At 33.9% G+C, this 20,748-nt stretch overlaps 1 pseudogene; it reads left to right on the forward strand.

Moving 5' to 3' along the window:
* The first annotated feature begins 8,432 nt into the window (after window positions 1-8,432).
* Window positions 8,433-10,447, forward strand: LOC141403031 (uncharacterized; annotated as a pseudogene).
* The last annotated feature ends 10,301 nt before the right edge of the window (window positions 10,448-20,748 follow it).

Consider the following 20,748-nt stretch of genomic DNA (forward strand, 5'->3'; position numbering starts at 1 on the left):
TATGTATAAAAAATCCAGTTGGACAATTAATACGCTTGGGCTCCACGTAATTTGCAATAATGCACAAACTGGGAATTTCTCTGTCATGATAAAGACAATTTATAGCATGGGAGGAAAATGTGGTTCTCTACAGTAAACCCATTTTATATTAGGCAGTAGCCCCGTTATCTACCAAACTCATTATTGCAATTTGTATCAGTGGAAAGGTCAGTCGTTCTTTTTTCATATGTAGGCTATTTTAGCGATATACGCCCTCCAAGCATTAAAGTATGGACCAACTATAAAATGTTTATATTTTTCATACAAAAGTAATGGTCCATTTCACCCGCTAAATAATATCAGAACTTCATCCAAAATTGTAGGCATCTTCTTCGACCTAAAGTCTTACCTCGGTCAAAATTTCGTGTATATTGAGCTATAATTGCGAACTGTAGCGTGTTTATGATAACACTACAAACAAATAAATGGCTTTATTAGGCTGTAACTCTGTTATCTTATCATGTACACCAACACAATTGAAATCAATAGAAAGGTCAAGCTTTCCTATTCCAAGTATAGCTTACTTGCCCGGAATATCTCTTCCAGGAAAAAATATATAAGCTGTATATTAAAAATGTTCACAATTTTCACACAAAAGTTGTGGTCCATTTAACCCTCTAAATATTATCTGATCGCCATCTCACATTGCATGCTTCTTCTGTGTCATATACTCTTACCTTATTTAAATGTTCAAGGCGATCGGACTATTATTGCGACCTACAGAGCATCTACAAAATCGGATAAAAATTATGTTTTTGGTCCATTTCACCCGCTAAATATTTCACGATCATCACCAATTAAAATAGCGATCTATTCTGATGTGAAACCGATCTCCATACCAAATTTCCTGACGATCGGTCCTTTATTGCGGCCTGGAGTTTGATTACAATTTATAATGGACGGACATCTCGCTTTATCACGCCGAGATATGAAGATTGGTATACCACATTGGGGGTCTCCGACGAATATTTCGCGGTGTTACATGAATTTTTACCAAAACATACTTATAATACCCTTTCCACATTGTGGTGTAGGGTATAATTACAATTTTTTTTTTAATTAAATAAAATACTACGGTTTTCATAAAACTTATAAAACTCATATACTCAAAAAATGTTAATTTGTGTAAAAGAGCTGTAATTCATATGGGAAATGTTATGGAAAAACACACATTTTTACCCATGTAATTTCATTAAATTTATTGTTAAACGGACGGAACGTGACGGATACAAAAGTATAAATGGGCTGAAAGAGGAGACTCTCGGGTATCTTTCTGTGAAAACAGAACATTGTTCCATGTTGTTTCACAAAATTTCTAGTCCACTAAATTTGGAATGTCATAAAATGTAGTACTTGAGGAAAAATAAAATAGCTCATGTTGTGTAAACTCTACCGTAATTTATTTAAACTACGAGTATTTTTAAAGGCCACAAGCCTACCTATCTAACAAAAGAACAATTATAGTTTCCGAGAAGCAGCTATTTCTTAAATATCTGTGACAAAATAAAATTTTGATTTTTGGCCAGGAAAATCGTTCCTAGAACCATTGTGCGGCGTTCAATACGGTTTTAAATTTTAAAGCGATAATTGCCCGCTTCGCTGACAAAAGGTCAGTACAGGTTTTAGAAAACCGGTAAAGTTTTTTGAGGCAGGGAAAAATGCCTATTTCATTAGCACTCATCGTAAAAAAGAATAATAATAAAATGACGTATTCCAACAACGAGTAAAGCTCTGAATGATAGGGTCAGGGAAAATGTGCTTATTTACAACATAAATTTCAGGTTCATCATCGATCGATGTTTTAAAAAAAATATATTAGATTTTTCTAAAAAAATATTAGATTTTCCCTTCCAAAGTTCACATGGCCGGCAATATTGTTGCGATCGACTTGAACATTTTACCACATATTCTATGCTGCTTCTACTTTAAAATATGCCAATAAGAAATTCTGGATTTTCTGAAATTTACAAGTAGGGATCATTTGTCATTTTTTATCAGTAGGGGTCGTCCACATTTGACCTGTGAAACGTCTTTTGAATATGTGTCTGTGTTCACTTTTCAAGAATTCCATACTCATCTTGGCACATGTCTCATTTCATAGAATTATCATTAATCGAAAGAATAGCATACGAAAAATGAATATTAACACCTTCTTGTGATACACTTTAAATTTATGGTTGCCTCGAGTGGGCACTGTTTTGAAAAGAAAATGTTCAACATTCGAATTGTTTGTTGTGTATAGTTTGAATGATACAAAACGTTAAGACAATAACAATCATAACAAAATTTTAATGTTATTTACCTTTGTGCCCACTTCAGAAAACAACACCGGTTTACAATCGATGTGGACAGACATGAATGAATGAAGAGTGGTATTGGCATTCAAATAAATGCCTATGCAGTGTGTGATTATTGTTTTCATGGGAGCACAAAGCCAACAAAAAAACTGATATAAACATTATTTAAATATGAATACTCATCTCAGTTCAGTCATTATGTCAACAACTTTATACAAATATGAAAACCAAATGAATTTTGAATATTTAACCAATAGAATTGAAGGTGTGACATTTAGAAACAGTTATAAAATTTAATGCCCCAAAAGGTAAATACTCGTACATGTGTTAAATGCAGTGTGCGTATAAATGCTGAAACAATGCTGAAAATGTTCAACTTTGACAATGCATATTTTTATAACTTTATAACTTACATTTACAAGATATGGGAGTCTTTAAAAATGACGACAATGACCCTTTATTAATTAAATTATCACTTTAAATTCTAAGTAACAATGTGCGACACAAAACGATTTAACAGACCACAAAATAAGACGGCTCGTTATTCTCCGTAATTTACAACCAAAGGTTTCTATCAAATGGGATCATTTTCACAGGCTCATATATTCTAAACCGCAAAGAATAACGGGCAGGTTCTGGCATTCACCTCCTACCTAAAGCTCTTTTGCAACACACTTTACACCTAGTTGGGGTGTATTCCTAACACTGTACTTTTGATGGCGAGAGCCGAGTGAATCATTCAGCCTGAAGTTGACGTTCTGAAACGGCTGATTGGTATTAAAAATGCATTCGTACTTAAGCAAAAATATTAAACTTGAAAGAATTCTTTTGGTAACAAAAATTAATAGAAGTGTTAGTAGATCATGTTTTTTATACTTTAATCCAGGAGAAAAATGAACCCCACAGTTTTTACAATCAAAATAATTGTTTGGCGTAGACGTTTTTGTAGTCGTTCGCGTAGTCGTTGTCGTAGGGTTATTTTTTGGTATCACGAACAATTTACGACAACGACAATTTTGTTGTCTTATAAAATTAAAATATTTTTTTAAATTGTAAAATAATTCATTTGAAATCATCTTTTGAACAAGAACTAAGAAATTGACATTGCTTGAATCGTTATAGGAGGACTCTAACAGTTTTTCAATAGAAAGTCATATGTCATCTGATAAAAACACGAAATTTGTCATAGGAAAATGAATAAAAGCAGTGAACTTTTTATTTATTTTAGTTATTTTCCAATATATTTCAATAATCATTGCCAAAAAATTCTATTGAAATTGACTTCTTTTTATTTTTATATGCTGTCGTTAAAAAAATCGGTCACGACTCTTTTCTCGCATCTCAACGCCATATGTGATACCGATTTGCCGTATCAAAAAATAAATGTTATTTATAACCCAAGAAATCCGTCCTGGGAATGATGAATGCGTTTCTTTCTATATTTTATGGATGTAAGATGCTATAAAATAAAAAAATCGTATTATATAATTTTCACCATATAAAAAAATGTAAACTACTACTACGCCTACGACACTTGAGCGCATACGACTACGCCAACCGCAATAAGGCTGCTTAAAGAAAAGAAACTACATAATTGAAATTTTCCACAATAAAACTGCATAATACTAAAATATAATGTGTTTTCTATAAGCTTTTTAAAAATTATTTAATTTTTTTAACAAAATATGCTATAAAAAGTTATTTTTCTTAAAGTACCATATTCAATATGTGCGCTCTTTAGAAGTTCGTTTATTTGTTTACGTCTGTTTCGTAATCAAACGAACAGAGCGTATATACCCACACACGCATGTGTATTCGTTGATGCGCTAACGCTAGAGATGGACTGTGGGTAAATACCCAATGGGTAAATACCCGGTAAATTGGGTAAATACCCGGTAAATTGGGTAAATACCGAGTAAATGCCCATTTGTAGGTATTTTTTGAATCGCCAATACAAAATCTTACACCCTATTTCTGGGTTTAGGTTGTGAAACCGTTTAAATGGGTAGTTTTACAATAATTTAAACAAGTGGGTAAATACTTGGGTAAATACCCGAGTATTTACCCATATATTGGGTAAAAACTCTCTATGTGCCGAACCGCACGATAACTCTCGAAGAATCAACCTATTTGGTTCAAATTTAAGGTCTCGCAAATTTTGTCCACACTTAGTTTAAGCTCAAAGATGGACCATTGCGGTCCCTATTACGACGGTGCAATTTCTTTTGGGGTATACTTCCTGAGACGACGCCCACTAAATTGACTTGTGCCAAAGATAAAACCCGAAGGGAGAAACCGGTTTGGTCTTAATTCCGTATATCGTATTATTTCTTAGAGACTTGTGTGTTTTGTATTTTGAAAACAAAAGCCCAACAAAACATGAAATACAATTTATTGCATTGTTCCACAACATCCCATACGGGACAAGGGAGACTTCTCTCATATCAATGAGTGCACCCCGATTCATATTTAGCTCAAAGATATGGGACCTACTGTTTATCGCCGAGTCCGAACGGCGTGTCCTAAGACACCACTTGTAGAGAAGATTTTCAAGGCTGAAATACTCAGGAAATGTCGCCAACATTACTGAGGGGTATTTTGCCACCGTTGAAAAGTGTTTTGATGTTGCTTGGCCGGGGAATCGAACCACCGACCTTCTGCGTGCAAGGCGGGCGTGCATACCATTGCACCACGGTGGCACCCGAAATACAATTTATTGCAAAGGAAAAATGTTTGTTTTACGAATGAAAACATTTAATAAAGTTTCAGTCGCGGTTTTTGTGTTTTAAATGTGATTTCGGATTCAACGTATTTGGGAAATACGGACGCTCAGAGAGCGTTGTTGTTATAGGTAGGTGAATATTTTTTGTATGTCACGACTTAAATTAGGTATTGCTGTTTGTGACCCTTGTTACGACGCACAGTGTTGCCGCGTTGACAAAAATCAAAAATGTGATGTTGACATTTACATATGTTCATGTTTTTTCTTACAGTAAACACATCCGATACAACGAATCTGAATGAATTTTGTCGAAATCTGCACCCATTACGAAGTTATAGCTCTTTAAATATGAAAAATATTTCCCAGGTAATCTAAAGGGGTAATCATATGAAAATTAGACTACATTTAAAATAACATTTTCTGAAAAGTATGTTGATAACACTGTGCCACATTTTTGAGCCAATCGCGTGCAAACAACTTCTGTCCAGAATTTTATGAAAGTAGAGGACCATTAGTCAAAAACCATATTTGGGTTTTGTTTTCTTAGATCGGGTTCGGTTTTTATGGTTTTTATGGCCTCATGGTTAAAGATCGAATTTTTATTTGGAGGAATAGTAAACTTTAAAAACTGCATTTATTGCCTCAAATTTTGTAATATATCTAAAAATTCTATAATTTGTGTATATTTCGCAGCGTATCTCCCAAAATGTTAAATTCTTCTTAATGTTACCTGTTGGGAAAATATTCTCTGAAACGTAATACGCAGCTCTTTAGAACATTATATTGTTGTAAAATGCCTCTATCGCCTTGTTTATAGAAAAATTTTCAACAACAATTTGGTAAATATTTCAATAATCCATTTAAATCCCCAACATGAGAATAAACAGCCTGTGTGAACATTGTTTGAAATAAGTTTTGTAAAAGGTATGTTATGAAATACCCCATTAAACAACGTGAAATAACCATTTAATAGTTTCTGAATGTTCTGAAGAATTGATGGTCACATTATTTGGAAAATTTTTAGAATGGTTACTTATTTCAACTTCCAGCAGTTTAGTCGTTACTGACCAGAATTTCAGAAATTATGTAAACATTTCTATATTTTAACGAGTTTGATGCGCTTGATGCAGCTTTTCCTAGCTCATCTTTTTGACACATACGTTCTACTACTTTAGGGCTACAATATTGCTGAAGACTGCAAAGCTAAATTCTTATTTGTTTCGGAGATAAAGGTCCGATCACTAGAAAAAAGGCTCATTTTAGGTCGGTTTAGATGAGGCCATAAAATCTAAACCCGATCTAAGAACACAAAACCCAATTAAGGTTTTCGTAGTCTCAATATGTACTTTCAGAAAATGCCCGTTAGAAGTTGTTTGCATTTCCAGTGTTGCACAGTGTAATATTAAAAGTTACGGATGGGGATTTGATGAGGGCGCTATAAATATAAAATTTTAGTACAAAAAGTTGACACCAATTTGTAAATACGGGTAAGATTTGGATATAGCCCCCATATATATCTTCCCCCCATTTTGCTATAATTCGCTCAATTTTTGATGAATATCCCACAAATTTCCTCAGGCCCCTGTTCAGTTTTAGCGTTGACCTAGCTTGATGAATGTTTGCACAACCACTTATGGGGCACAGGAATGAAAAATATCAACTTTGCACAGTGCGAAACTTGGGAAGTTTAATGGAACTTTAAGGGATTTTCAAAGTTCATGAAATTAATTAAACTTTTATTGAATTCGTTAGCTAAGTACTCCACTGCAAATGGTTGTGGGGCTTCACCCAGAAGTGGACCTATGTTGACAGCTTTTGTGGGACGAGGTTTGTTATTCGCTAACATCTTAAAATTTACATTTGCATCAAAATCGGCTGCAATTTTTGTCTTTAACCTTTAAAATACCCAATATGAGGGAACCCGGCATGTGGGGGCTATTCCAAAACGCGAACCTATATTGAAAATATTTTGTACATAAGTTTTCTATCCGCTTAAAACTCAATATACCAATTGCATCAAAATCGATTGAAAAATGAATGTAAAACCTAAAAACGGCAGCCACCGCTACATGAGCGCTACAGGAAACCGCGGGTCTATGTGGCCCAATTTGAGCCCCACACTGTCCACTAATATAAGGAACATTTGTACAAAAATTTAGGAATCTACACCTTTTCCTTTAAAAGTTATTAGTAAAGTTCCGCTGAAGTGCTCATATTTTGCACTGTTGGTCCATATAAGTTCAGGTTTGAATATGGCTTCCATATATAATTTCGCCCAATGTCACTTAATTACGGATAATTACGTCATATTTTCCTAATTTAATCAATATCTCACATACATTGCGTGTTAATGCATCGAATACATAAAATCGAGCGAAAATAATGTGAGAGCTATATCCAAATCTAAACCGATTTTTGTCAAAATCGGTGAAACTGAAAAAGGGCATAAGAAATGTTAAATTTGAAGGCTATTTTTAAAAAAATTACCGATTTATAGCAAAATCAGTGAAAGATATATATGGAGGCTATATCCAAATCTGTACCGATTTTTGCGAAATCAAATCCATATCGGTAAAACTGAAGAGTGGTCTGAGGAAACTTCGACTCCAGATATTATACCTAGACACCGCAACCATACAATCAATCAGATGTTTTAATGTCCCCAGATGGGGCATGCAATTTTATTCAATGAATTATATGATATGTGTTATGTTAACTCGTTGTGCCCAATTAAAATGCTGTTTGTATATTTCTATCAAGAATGAAGAATGTATACAATGAAAGAACGTACTTGAACTTGAATTTTTTATTAAAATGTTTGTCCATAACCGTACTTCCGGAAACAATTGAAAACGTCTATCATAATAGCAGACCGAAAGTCATCTCCATCATCATCATCATAACAATGACCAACAAAACAATAAGGAAGACCCACACGACTCAAAAGAAAATGAAATCAATGAACAAAAAACCAATAGGAATAACTTTGCTAATTGTGTTGTTCATGTCGTGTTCTCGATGCTGAACAACTTATGAAGTGTCTTACTGCCGATGATTTGCAAATTTTTGGTGTGGAGCTATAGAATCGCAAAAATTAATGGATTAGCTGAATTTAATTGTATCAAAAACCGTATTAAGAATACATTTTTTACTCCGTTCAAATTTAGAGTATAAATATTGACGAATATGTGAGAAGTAAATCATAACACGCATCGTCTTTCATAGTTAAAGTTGTTCAGTCTTAAAGAAAATGGTATGTAAAACTCAGATATTCCATATTTATATTAGGCAATTTTCCTTGCGGCAATTGTCAGTTTGAAGGAGAGAGAGAGAGGTGCCGACAAACTGACAATTGCCGCAAGGAAAATTGCCTAATGTATGTAAATATGGACATACAAAAAATAACATATTGAAATTTATGTTAACCATAACATATGTTTGTAACAATTTTAGAGATTCTTCGTTTTTGCCTTCGCTGCCATAGCAGCTGCATCGGCAGCTTCTATAAATAGTGAATATTTGACACCGGTTGTGGATAATAGCCTGATGATAACACAGGAGTATATCCCACCAGAAATAAGTACCGAACCTGCTCCATTAGCCGATGACGGTTATCGTTACAAAGTTGTACGTAAACTTAAGTACAGAAACCGACGCGATGTTAACGAATTAGTCAGCAATGAGTATTTACCCCCCAGCAACGAAGATGCTGCAGCTACTGAAGAAGCCGTCGTCGTTGAAGAACCCATTGCTGAAGCCACACAAGACAGCGCTGTTTTGGCTGATGATGGTTACCGTTACAAGACTGTTCGTCGTATCCGTTATCGTCGTCGTCGCGATGTCAATGAATTGGTCAACAACGAATACTTGCCTCCCACCACTGCTAGCGAGCAAGAAATCACCGTAGAAACTGTTCCTGAACAAGCCGCTGTTGTTGTTGATGCTCCCGTAGAAGCTGCTTCTCAAGATTCCGCCGTGTTGGCTGATGATGGTTACCGTTACAAGACTGTTCGCCGTATCCGTTACCGTCGTCGTCGCGATGTCAATGAATTGGTTAACAACGAATACTTGCCTCCCACAGCTGCTACCGAACAAGAAATCACCGTAGAAACTGTTCCTGAACAAACCCCTGTTGTTGTCGATGCTCCCGTAGAAGCGGCTTCTCAAGATTCCGCTGTGTTGGCTGATGATGGCTACCGTTACAAGACTGTTCGTCGTATCCGTTATCGTCGTCGTCGCGATGTCAATGAATTGGTCAACAACGAATACTTGCCTCCCACCGCTGCTACCGAGCAAGAAATCACCGTAGAAACTGTTCCTGAACAAAACGCTGTCGTTGTTGATGCTCCCGTAGAAGCTGCTTCTCAAGATTCCGCCGTATTGGCTGATGATGGTTACCGTTACAAGACTGTTCGCCGTATCCGTTACCGTCGTCGTCGCGATGTCAACGAATTGGTTAACAACGAATACTTGCCTCCCACAGCTTCTACCGAACAAGAAATCACCGTAGAAACTGTTCCTGAACAAACCCCTGTTGTTGTTGATGCTCCCGTAGAAGCTGCTTCTCAAGATTCCGCCGTGTTGGCTGATGATGGTTACCGTTACAAGACTGTTCGTCGTATCCGTTATCGTCGTCGTCGCGATGTCAATGAATTGGTCAACAACGAATACTTGCCTCCCACCCTGCTACCGAACAAGAAATCACCGTAGAATCTGTTCCTGAACAAGCCCCTGTTGTTGTCGATGCTCCCGTAGAAGCGGCTTCTCAAGATTCCGCTGTGTTGGCTGATGATGGCTACCGCTACAAGACTGTTCGTCGTATCCGTTATCGTCGTCGTCGTGATGTAAATGAATTGGCCAACAACGAATATTTACCTCCCACCGCTGCTACTCAACAAGAAATCACCGTAGAAACTGTTCCTCAAGAAGCCCCTGTTGTTGCTGAAGCTCCTGTAGAAGCTGCATCCCAAGAAACCGCTGTTTTGGCTGATGATGGTTACCGTTACAAGACTGTTCGTCGTATCCGTTATCGTCGTCGTCGTGATGTAAACGAATTACCCTCCAACGAATATTTGCCACCAGCTGTAGCTCAGACTGAAGAAGTTGCCAGCATTGTTTCTGTACCCGAGCAAACTACTGTCTTGGGCGATGATGGTTACCGCTATAAGGCAGTCCGTCGTCTGAAATATCGTCAACGCCGTGATGTAAGCGAATTACCTACCAGCGAATATTTGCCCCCAGTATCCGAAACTGTTGTAGAACCAATTGTAGCAGTTGAAAATCCTCAAGAGACAGCTGTTCTCGTTGATGACGGCTACCGTTATAAGACTGTACGTAAACTTAAGCATAAACGTCATTAAGGTAATCAGAAAAAAAATGTTAAATTAATTTGTAGTCAATTAGGAAATAAATGATGTGACTGAAATGAAAGACGCTTAATTTGAATAAAAACAAATAAAATAATTAACAAACTTTTGTTTAAATAATATCTAATAAGAACAAGTTAATAACCATGGTATTTGGAATCCACAGTGGTGCAATGGCATTTAGGGTTCTTTGGGGTCAAAAAACGTTTCAACCAAAAAGTGTGAACATAAGTTTGTGTTTTGGAGTAGCCCCCGTATAACGGTACCACCTGATTTCGGGTATTTCGAAATTTTTTGCTGCATTTTCTGATCTAATAAGCTGTAATTTGGCACATGAAGTTCGGATATATATAATGGTACCACCCGTTTCCAGTTATTTTTTAATTTTATATATGGGAATTTCTGAATGAAATCGGACACTTTTTCAAGATAAAACTTTATCTTTCCTGTTTCCTTTTTGTTTTTGATGTGGTGATACTGCTCATAAGCAAAACATTTTAGTATATTCTCTGATTTTTTGATATCGCGCCTTCAAAAAGGCGAATTCTCCAAATGGAAAAAATCTTTTTTTTATTTGTTGTTGTTTTTTCAGCTATCTAATAAAAAAATAAAAAAATGCACAATGGCCTTGGATGCCAAATAAAAGTACAAAACAATGTGCTTTTTATTTATTTATTTATTCATTTACTTATTTATTTATTTATTTATTTATTTATTTATTTATTTATTTATTTATTTATTTATTTATTTATTTATTTATTTATTTATTTATTTATTTATTTATTTATTTATTTATTTATTTATTTATTTATTTATTTATTTATTTATTTATTTATTTATTTATTTATTTATTTATTTATTTATTTATTTATTTATTTATTTATTTATTTATTTATTTATTTATTTATTTATTTATTTATTTATTTATTTATTTATTTATTTATTTATTTATTTATTTATTTATTTATTTATTTATTTATTTATTTATTTATTTATTTATTTATTTATTTATTTATTTATTTATTTATTTATTTATTTATTTATTTATTTATTTAGGAGTACCAATAAACAACAATGACATTGAAAGAGTGTATAAGGTACACAAAAAGAAAAAAATTATTATTGAATTCTCAACACTCAATAAAAAACGTGAAGTAATGGGCAAAATAAAGAGACACTCATTGCAAATTGGTATTGGAAATGGAGAAATTAATGAGAACGGAGAATCTGAGAGCAATACAATATATTTGAACGATGAACTCACTCCGCACAATCGTCGTTTGCTTTGGTTAACCAAAACAAAAGCCAGGGAATGCGGTTGGAAATTTGTTTGGGTCAAAAATGGATCTATTTATGCCCGCAAAATCGAAAATTCCCCTTTCATTCTAATAAACAACTCTACTGATATTGAAAATATTACTTCAGCAAATTAAAACAAGCATCTTTATTTTGCACTCCATTCCACATTGAACACAAATTATAAAAAAAAAAAAACAAAATTAAAAGATACTGTCATTCAATTTGAACCGAGCTCAATAAAAATAAATAAACAAAATAACATATCGTTAACAACTTTTACGTTTTTATTATAAAAGAAATCGTGAAAAATTAATTATGCTGAAGAAGTAGTTAGTAATTTCAATGAAATTAATGACAATTACATGAATTACTATTTAAATATTATGCACTTAAATATCAGATCAATGAGAAAGAACTTCTTAACAGAAAAAGTACATTTAATAGTTCTTTGCGAAACGAACATAACTGATGAGGAGAATTCTTTTTACTCGAATGATGGATTTAACTCTATTTTTGTAAACAGAGAAGGAAAAGGAGGAGGAATCGCTATATTCGTCAAAGAAACAATGCAATTCAGAAACATAAATATAATAAACTCAGCAGAAACCATAGGACTTGAGTTATCAATTTCAGGAGATAAAAGTACAATAGTTTTTGCAATATATCGCCCGCCAAACCAAAGTATATCACATTTCTTGAATGAATTAGATCACAACTTGGGTACCATTAACAAAAAGAGCAAACTAATCCTCCTAGGTGATATAAACATTGATATCATAAAGGAAAGCCCCAAAACATCAAACTACTTGAACATCCTTTCTTCAAATGGATTAAAATGTATGATATCCAAACCAACTAGAGAAGATGGTAACAGGTTGACAAAAACTTGCATTGATCATTTATGTATCAGATGGGATAAACACTTGAAAGAAGTCTACTCTGCAATAGTAACCACGCCAATATCGGATCACCATGCGTTATTTGGATCCATAGAACAATCAAGATGTAAAACAAAGCAAAATATTCAATCCACAAAACACGCAAGCAATATTAATAAAGTGAATAACCAAATAAAAAACATAAATTGGGATGATATTGTTAACAGATCCCATAACACAACCGATCTTTTTAACAATATACATAGTGCGTTCGACAAAATATACGAGAACTCTAAAAAAGAAAACACAAAATATAAAAACCGCAATCCTCACCCATGGTTAACTGAATCATTATTGAAATCGTGCAACATAAGAGACAGGCTATATAAAAAATATTGCCAAAACAAAAATAACAAAACAAACGAATTTATATATAAAAGCTTTAATAATAAACTAAATAAATTTTCAATGCTAAAAATAACCACCTACAGAATCAGTTCGTCAAGAATAAGAATAATCCCCGTGAAACGTGGAAAATAATAAACGAAGTTTTTTGAAATTTTGCCTTTTTAGGGCGAAGATCATTTTAATAATTTTTGTTAATTTTCTCGTTTAGAGTTAAGCTTGATGATCTGAAATTATTTGCAAGTGAAAAAGGACAGCCAAGGACTCGAACCCACATAGTCACCAAATAAGTTCTAGGACAGAGAAGCCATTACATAGTCGATACGTCCGAAGATTTACTTTACCACCAATGAAACCAGGTAACGTAATTTGGTGACTATGTGGGTTCGAGTCCTTGGCTGTCCTTTTTCACTTGCAAATAATATCAGATCATCAAGCTTAACTCTAAACGAGAAAATTAACAAAAATAAACGAAGTTATCGGAAAAAGGTCAAATAATATTGATGATCATATTAAACTCAACTTCGCCGTTGAAAGCTTAAAGGAAATTGCCGACAATTTCGCTACAAAATTCAACCAAAATGTCTTAAAAATAGTTCATTCCTGCAATATCGTTACGTTGAGGTCCAGAGTTGACAGAAGCTTGTCAAACTCAATGTTTATGGAATATGCAACTGAATCTGAAATATATACGATACTAAGTACACTAAACACGAGTAAAAGCGCAGGGATGGACAATATAAGAGCTATTGATCTCAAAAATAACGCTACTGCGCTTACACCAATAATCACAACCCTTATAAATGGTAGTATACGAGAACCGGTGATACCACACATATTAAAAGAATCTATAATCAGACCCATATAAAAAGGAGGTAACAAATCAAGCTATGATAACTATAGACCTATATCTATACTACCAATACTGGAAAAGGTTTTAGAAGAGATAATTGTACGAAGACTAAACGGCTTTCTAACAAAATATAAAATAATAAACAAAAAGAAGGGAAAAACTATTAACCAACTTCTTGGGCACTTCAGCAATCATATCAATAAAAAACTCAGCCAACAAAACAATTACATTGTGCTCTTTATTGATTTCAGCAAAGCCTTTGATACACTCTAGCACGAAAAAATAATGTATGTATTAGAGAACATCGGAATAAGAGATCATTGCTTAAGATGGTTCCAAGAGTATCTCTCATCGAGAACATTTAACGTCAAAATTGGAAATACTAACAGCATCAAATTAGCTACATCTTACGGAGTCCCTCAAGGATCAAAACTAGGTCCAATTTTGTACTTAATATACACCAATTAAATGACGCAACACATACAACAAAGCACATCCTTTACATACGCCGATAATACGGCCATAATAGTTTCACACAAAGAAATCGACGAAGCAACACACATAATGCAAAATGAATTCAATATCATCACGAAATGGTGTCACGACAATGGTGTTGTAATCAATCCAAATAAAACGAAAGTAATGCACATCCGGCCTAGAAGTGTACCAAAAACCAACATTCACATTGTTTTCCATAATAATGACTGCCTACACGCACAAATCCGAGAAACTGAAGATGAACGAGAGGAAAGTGCACTACCCAATTAGAACTGGTCGAAAATTACAAATATTTAGGAGTTCATCTCGATCAAAACTTCAAGTGGAAAACACACATTCAAAATATACCGAAAAAAATTAAGAAAAACATCTTTTGCCCTCTACCATCTTAGTAACTGTGCTCCATACTACGTCTTAAAACAGGTTTACTATTCACTAGTGGAATCGCAGTTAAGACACGGCATTTCAGCGTGGGGAAACGCACGATGCTGTAGATATCTACAGGACACGCAAGACCGTATTGTGAAGTCATTGTTCACAAAATATAATCATGCATCCAACAACAACTTATCTCACGAAAGAGGGACACAAGATAGTATAAAAGCGATGTACAAAAACCAAAATCTACTAAAAATAAAGGAACTATATGCCATAACAATAGCATGTGAATTCTCAAGAGATCCAAATCTTGCCAAAAAAATAAACCACCAACAAAACACTAGAAGAAGAACAGAAGGTCGTTACAATATACCAAGCTTTAAAAATGAATATGGAAAGTTTTCTCTAGATGTCGCCCTGCCAACTATTCTCAACGAATTTCCAAAAGAGGTCTTAGATATAAGAAACAAACTCACTAAAATTAAACATATGAAAAATTACTTTTAAATATGTAAGAGAATATAAAATGTAAAAAATTTAACAAAGAAGCTATAACTGAAGCCTGCAGCCTAGCTTTTGTAATATAATAATTGTTGAATATTTAAACTTTAAATCCTACAGACAAGCCAATTTGGCTTCGTAGGACAATATAATGTCAAATATTTTTATCAATAAAGAAGTCCCACGGGACAGAGAGATTTAAAAAAAAATTATTTATTTATTCATTTATTTATTTATTTATTATTTTTTATTGATAAAATAACAAATATTTCACATTGTTATAAAGAAAAAATGTATTGACAAATTTTAAAAAATTAAGAACAAATAGTAATTATCCAAATCCCACTACCAAATAGGACTTAAAATTTTGAAGTTAATCGCAGTTTAATAAAAAAATTTCAGGAAAATCAAGGAGTACAATCATTGATAAAAATTGATTTTAAATCTTAAGACGCCACCGTGGTGCAATGGTTAGCACGTCCGCCTTGCACTCAGAAGGTCTGCGGTTCGAATCCCAGGCCAAGCAACATCGAATTTTCAACGGCGGGAAAATTCCCCCTCAGTAATGCTGGCGACATTTCCTGAGTATTTAAGCCATGAAAAACTTCTCTACAAGTGGTGTCGTAAGACACGCCGTTCGGACTCGGCAATAAAAAGTAGGTCCCATATCTTTAAGCCTGCACTCATTGATATGAGAGAAGTCTCCCTTGTCCCATCTGGGATGTTTGTGGAACAATTATTATTATTGTGCAAAATTATGTTCTATTTTTCACTTTTTCAAGGCGAGATATCTCTGGAAATGTAAGTAAAAAAGTATCAGTCGACAGACATATACCATCATCTAAATGAATGGAAAGTTTCATATATGGACAGATTGAATGTATTTAGGGTCCTTTCAGAACTTTGTGGCCCTTTTTGGACATTTACACTTGCCAACAAAGATGTGGAATAGGATTAAATTTCAAAAGTGCTGCGGAGGAGGTACTTAAAAGAATGGAGCGATATAGTCCATTATGGAAGTGGATCTTATTTTGGAAGTCATATATTTTCGATAGATATCGCGCCCGCTAGTAATTTCAGTGGGTCATTGTTTAACTTTTAGACCAGTATGCAGGAAACATGAATATCGCTGGTAAACATAATATCGCTGTAAAAAGAGCCACAACGAACAACATCGACGTACATTTCCAAAAGGATCTTCGAACAGACACTTAGCTGCACTTTGTGGGGAGGTACACTAATGGCCATTTAGAGGCCATTTTAGAAGTTAAATGAAACTAAGTTTGGACAAAATATATTTGGAGATCCAATGTTTGGACCAAATTGGTTACCCCGTTCAAGAGATATCGTGCATACAATTTTAGTGGTATTTCTTAAATATGGGGGGAAGAACCGGAAGTTGTCAACCGATAATGCTCATATTCGAACGGAATTTAAGTTTGGACCAAATATGACAAAAGCTAAACTTTCGACCGAATCGGTTGATCAGTTCGTGAGTTATCGTACTCTCCAGCCACTACATGTGGTGCCAACGAGTTTTGCACACCTTCGGGATGTTAGCCCTTGAAAAAACGTTTAATGTCGTAATTGAGGCAGCGAGTGCAAGTTGCTCCAACAAAAATCAATGTGATTCGAGAGCAGGCCTTAAAGTGAATTTATTCGAAATTTTGTGTGGGAGGTACCTGAAGTAGTTAACAAATATAGACCCTATTCGAACCTGTGGAAGATATATTAGTGTAAAATGTGGATCATTATGATTACACTACAAACAAAAACTGGATATATTAGGCTGTAACTCTCTTATCTGATCACGTACATCAACATAATTGACATTAATTGAAAGGTCAAGAGATCGTCTTCCAAATATAACTCACGAGTGGGGAATGTGTCTTTCAGGAATATAATATATAAGCTGTTTATAAAAAATTTTCATAATTTTCACACAAAAGTTGTGGTCCATTTAACCCTCTAAATATTATCTGATTGCCATCTCAAATTGCAAGCTTCTTCTTTGTCATATACTTTTACCTTATTTAAAATTTCGAGGCGATCGGACTATTATTGCGACCTAAAGAGCAGCTACAAAATCGGATAAAAATAATGTGTTTGGTCCATTTCACGCGCTAAATATTTCACGATCATCACCAATTAAAATAGCGATCTATTCTGATGTGAAACCGACCTCCGTACCAAATTTCGTGACGATCGGTCCTTAATTGCGGCCTGAAGTTTGATTACAATTTATAATGGACATACGGACGGACGGACGGACACACATCTCAAAATCGCTTTATCTCGCCGAGATATGAAGATTGGTATACCACATTGGGGGTCTCCGACGAATATTTCGCGGTGTTACATGAATTTTTCCCAAAACAAACTTATAATACCCTTTCCACATAGTGGTGTAGGGTATAATTAGGTATTTGGGATTCCTGCGGTCAAAAAATTTCTCCACCTAAAATTGCGACAAAAATTGAAAAATCGATATCAGCAAATCTCTGCGATAATTCAGCAAATTTTCTCTAAACATATTATATTTTAATATTCCAGCACTGTTTTTGTAATTTATAACGGTATTTAACAAAACAAAATAGAAGAAGTTGACATTTCTGTATAATCTCTTAAAAATTTTAAAAACATCAGTAAGGTTGTGACTTCTTTCAAGGCACGTAACTCAAAATTGAAAGGATAAAATTATTTTTTTTTCGAAATGGAAATGTTAGTGATGCTACATATAATATGAATAGCAAGTAAAAATGTAAAGTTCGGTTGCACCGAACTTTATTATATCCCCTACCATGAAATATTCTGACCTCAAATGGAATAATTTGTTTCCTTTCCTGTCCACGATACCAGTCGGAGACTTTTTTGACCAGTAATAATCCCAAATAGCAAATTACAACCAATTCGAACCGAAAATGTAGATAAAAATCTCAAAATAACTGAAATAGGGAGGATAATTTTTTGGGTAAATTATTTTTGACTTATTTTTGGCATGTACTGAAAAAAATCAGATTGATCCGACGATTATAAATATTTTTGTCGCACCTTCCCACTGTGCACTGTTGTCTTTTTAGGACGAAGATCATTATTTGTGAAAGTTTTTAATTAATTCAATTAATTGCGTTAAGGGTTTTGTATTAAAAAATCAGATAAAAGATCTAAAATGTCTTTTTTATCAGGTTATACTAAATTTTTCAAAATATATGGGGGCCTGCACCAAAAATAGACCTATGTTGACAATTTTTGCTAGAGAAGATTTGTGTCCACTGGGAACTTCAAATCCAACTTGACGCTAATTCAGTTAAATTTTGTAGCTAAACTCCTCAAAATACCGGAAATCGGGAGATAACGCTTAATGGGGGCCATACCAAAACATGGACCTACGTTGACAATTTTTGGTAAAAACGTTTTGCGACTGCTAGGAATCTTAAAATATCGGTCAAAATCTTGCCAAAATCTAGCAGTTGCCAAAACAGAATATGAAGCAAAACAAAAACTCGAAGTGTCCCTTAACTCAGTAGTTTGATTTCACTAACAGAGCAATGGTGTGTAGCCCAATATTTATAGACGGTATACAGGTCCCCTATGCAAATACAGCGAAGTATCTAGGTATGACCTTAGATGCTAAATTACACTAGAGCGAGCATGTAAAAATTAAAGTTACTGAACTACAACTCAATTGCAAGATATTAAATTGGTTCATTGGAAGAAAATCCAAGCTCTCAATAGAAAACAAGCTCATGATATGCAATCAAACATTAAAACCCGTTTGGACATATGGTGCTCAATTATGGGGATGCACAATAGGGTTATGACTTTTTGATATTTCTCAAAAATGATTTCCTGTAGCAGGGATGAATGAACTTTGCCTAATAATCTCTACGCTATCTTTTATTCCATTGAAATATAAAAAAGTTCACGCACAAATCGATTTTAAAAATATAATTTTTTGAAAAAATATATGAATGAAAAAAAAAAAATTCAAAAAGTATTTTTTGTTGCACGAATGAATAAATATAAGTCTACTAATAACTATAATAATGTTTATTTCATTCAAATATTGAATAAGGTCATGCACAAACCACTTTGAAAAAATTTTTTGTTTTTTTGTTAAAAAATTATAACTTTAAATAAAAGCGTTTACGACATTTTTACGATTCTCAGAATTGAAGAAAATTAGTGAGAAATAATTGTTATGTCAGTTTAATTATCTCATGTGACTCTAAAGTTTATTTTCAATTGTATATCTGCTTACCGTGACTTCAAAAAATTTTACATAATTTTAATAAATTCAAATTTTAAAATCATTTTGTGCGTAAGTTTTTTTTTTTTCACCGAATCACCTTATAATTATGATTTTATGTAATCTTATGGCAAAACTCATCATGCTATGATACAGGGATATGAGGTTGTAAAAAAGTCATAACCCTAATGCACAAGCAAAGATAACATAAATACAATACAACGCTTTCAAAACAAAGTTCTCAGATGCATAGTAAATGCACCCTGGTATATCCGTATGGAAGGCTTATATCACGTCAACTCTGAAGAATCGAACCTTGCTGATCCTGTTGATGTAGAACTCAGACTGAAAAGAAGAAAGCCTTGCGACCTAGTTGTAGCTTCAAATTCTCCAGCAGTATGATAGTAATAAATAAATAAATTAATGAATACCATTTATATATGGCGAAAACCAAAAATGTTTTACAATCGATGAATCCGAGTTTCTCCCATTCAGAATTCGCGAACTATTAACATATTCTATATAGTATGATTGAAATTTTTTAAAATTAAGTGTTTTAGGAGGAATCCCATAAGGTCGACCATTAAAATTTATTTGTGTTGGCATAATGCAGAAAAATGGCTAAAAATGGGTTGAAGCCAACAAGTTTTTTATGCTCCCTTCCGATTTCTGGCTTAACCTTACATTTTATAGACATATGCCCAAAGAAAAACTCAAAGAATACTTCATGGGCAATATGATACTAGTGTATCACCTAAAATTGATGCCGACATTTTGAAGCCGGAATTTCGGGGTTTATTGAATTTTTTTTCATAATTCGGAAGCGCAACAAGATTATATTCAAAACTCATAATAGGATTATAGAACTCGTGATTTTACGTCGTTTAATGCATATCTCATGAGTGTGCTCCTTACAGCATCCTAGTAATTGGAGTCTAAAGGCCAATATTTCATGCGTGAATTAAAAAAAAAACTATTTTTGAGTTTAAAAGTTACAAGTGCCATTCAGTTTCTTTTGTACCCCGCGTGAATTTAGTTTTATTTACGCTACGGATCTAATGAGGCCTTCCGCGATCGAATCCATCTAAAACCGCGGATATAAATTCCTTGGAAATACGAAAATCGGAAAAAATGTAGTTTGACAAATCGTCTATTAAACCGCGATTTTCTTTAAAATTTTTTACATAAATTGAATCCTTTATTCGCGATTATAATACAGTATAATCTCGATAATCCGGACACCACATGTTTTGGCGGTGTCCG

This window comes from Musca autumnalis, unplaced genomic scaffold (assembly GCF_047663935.1).
Source record: "Musca autumnalis isolate F117 unplaced genomic scaffold, ASM4766393v1 scaffold_4, whole genome shotgun sequence".
Lineage (NCBI taxonomy): Eukaryota > Metazoa > Arthropoda > Insecta > Diptera > Muscidae > Musca > Musca autumnalis.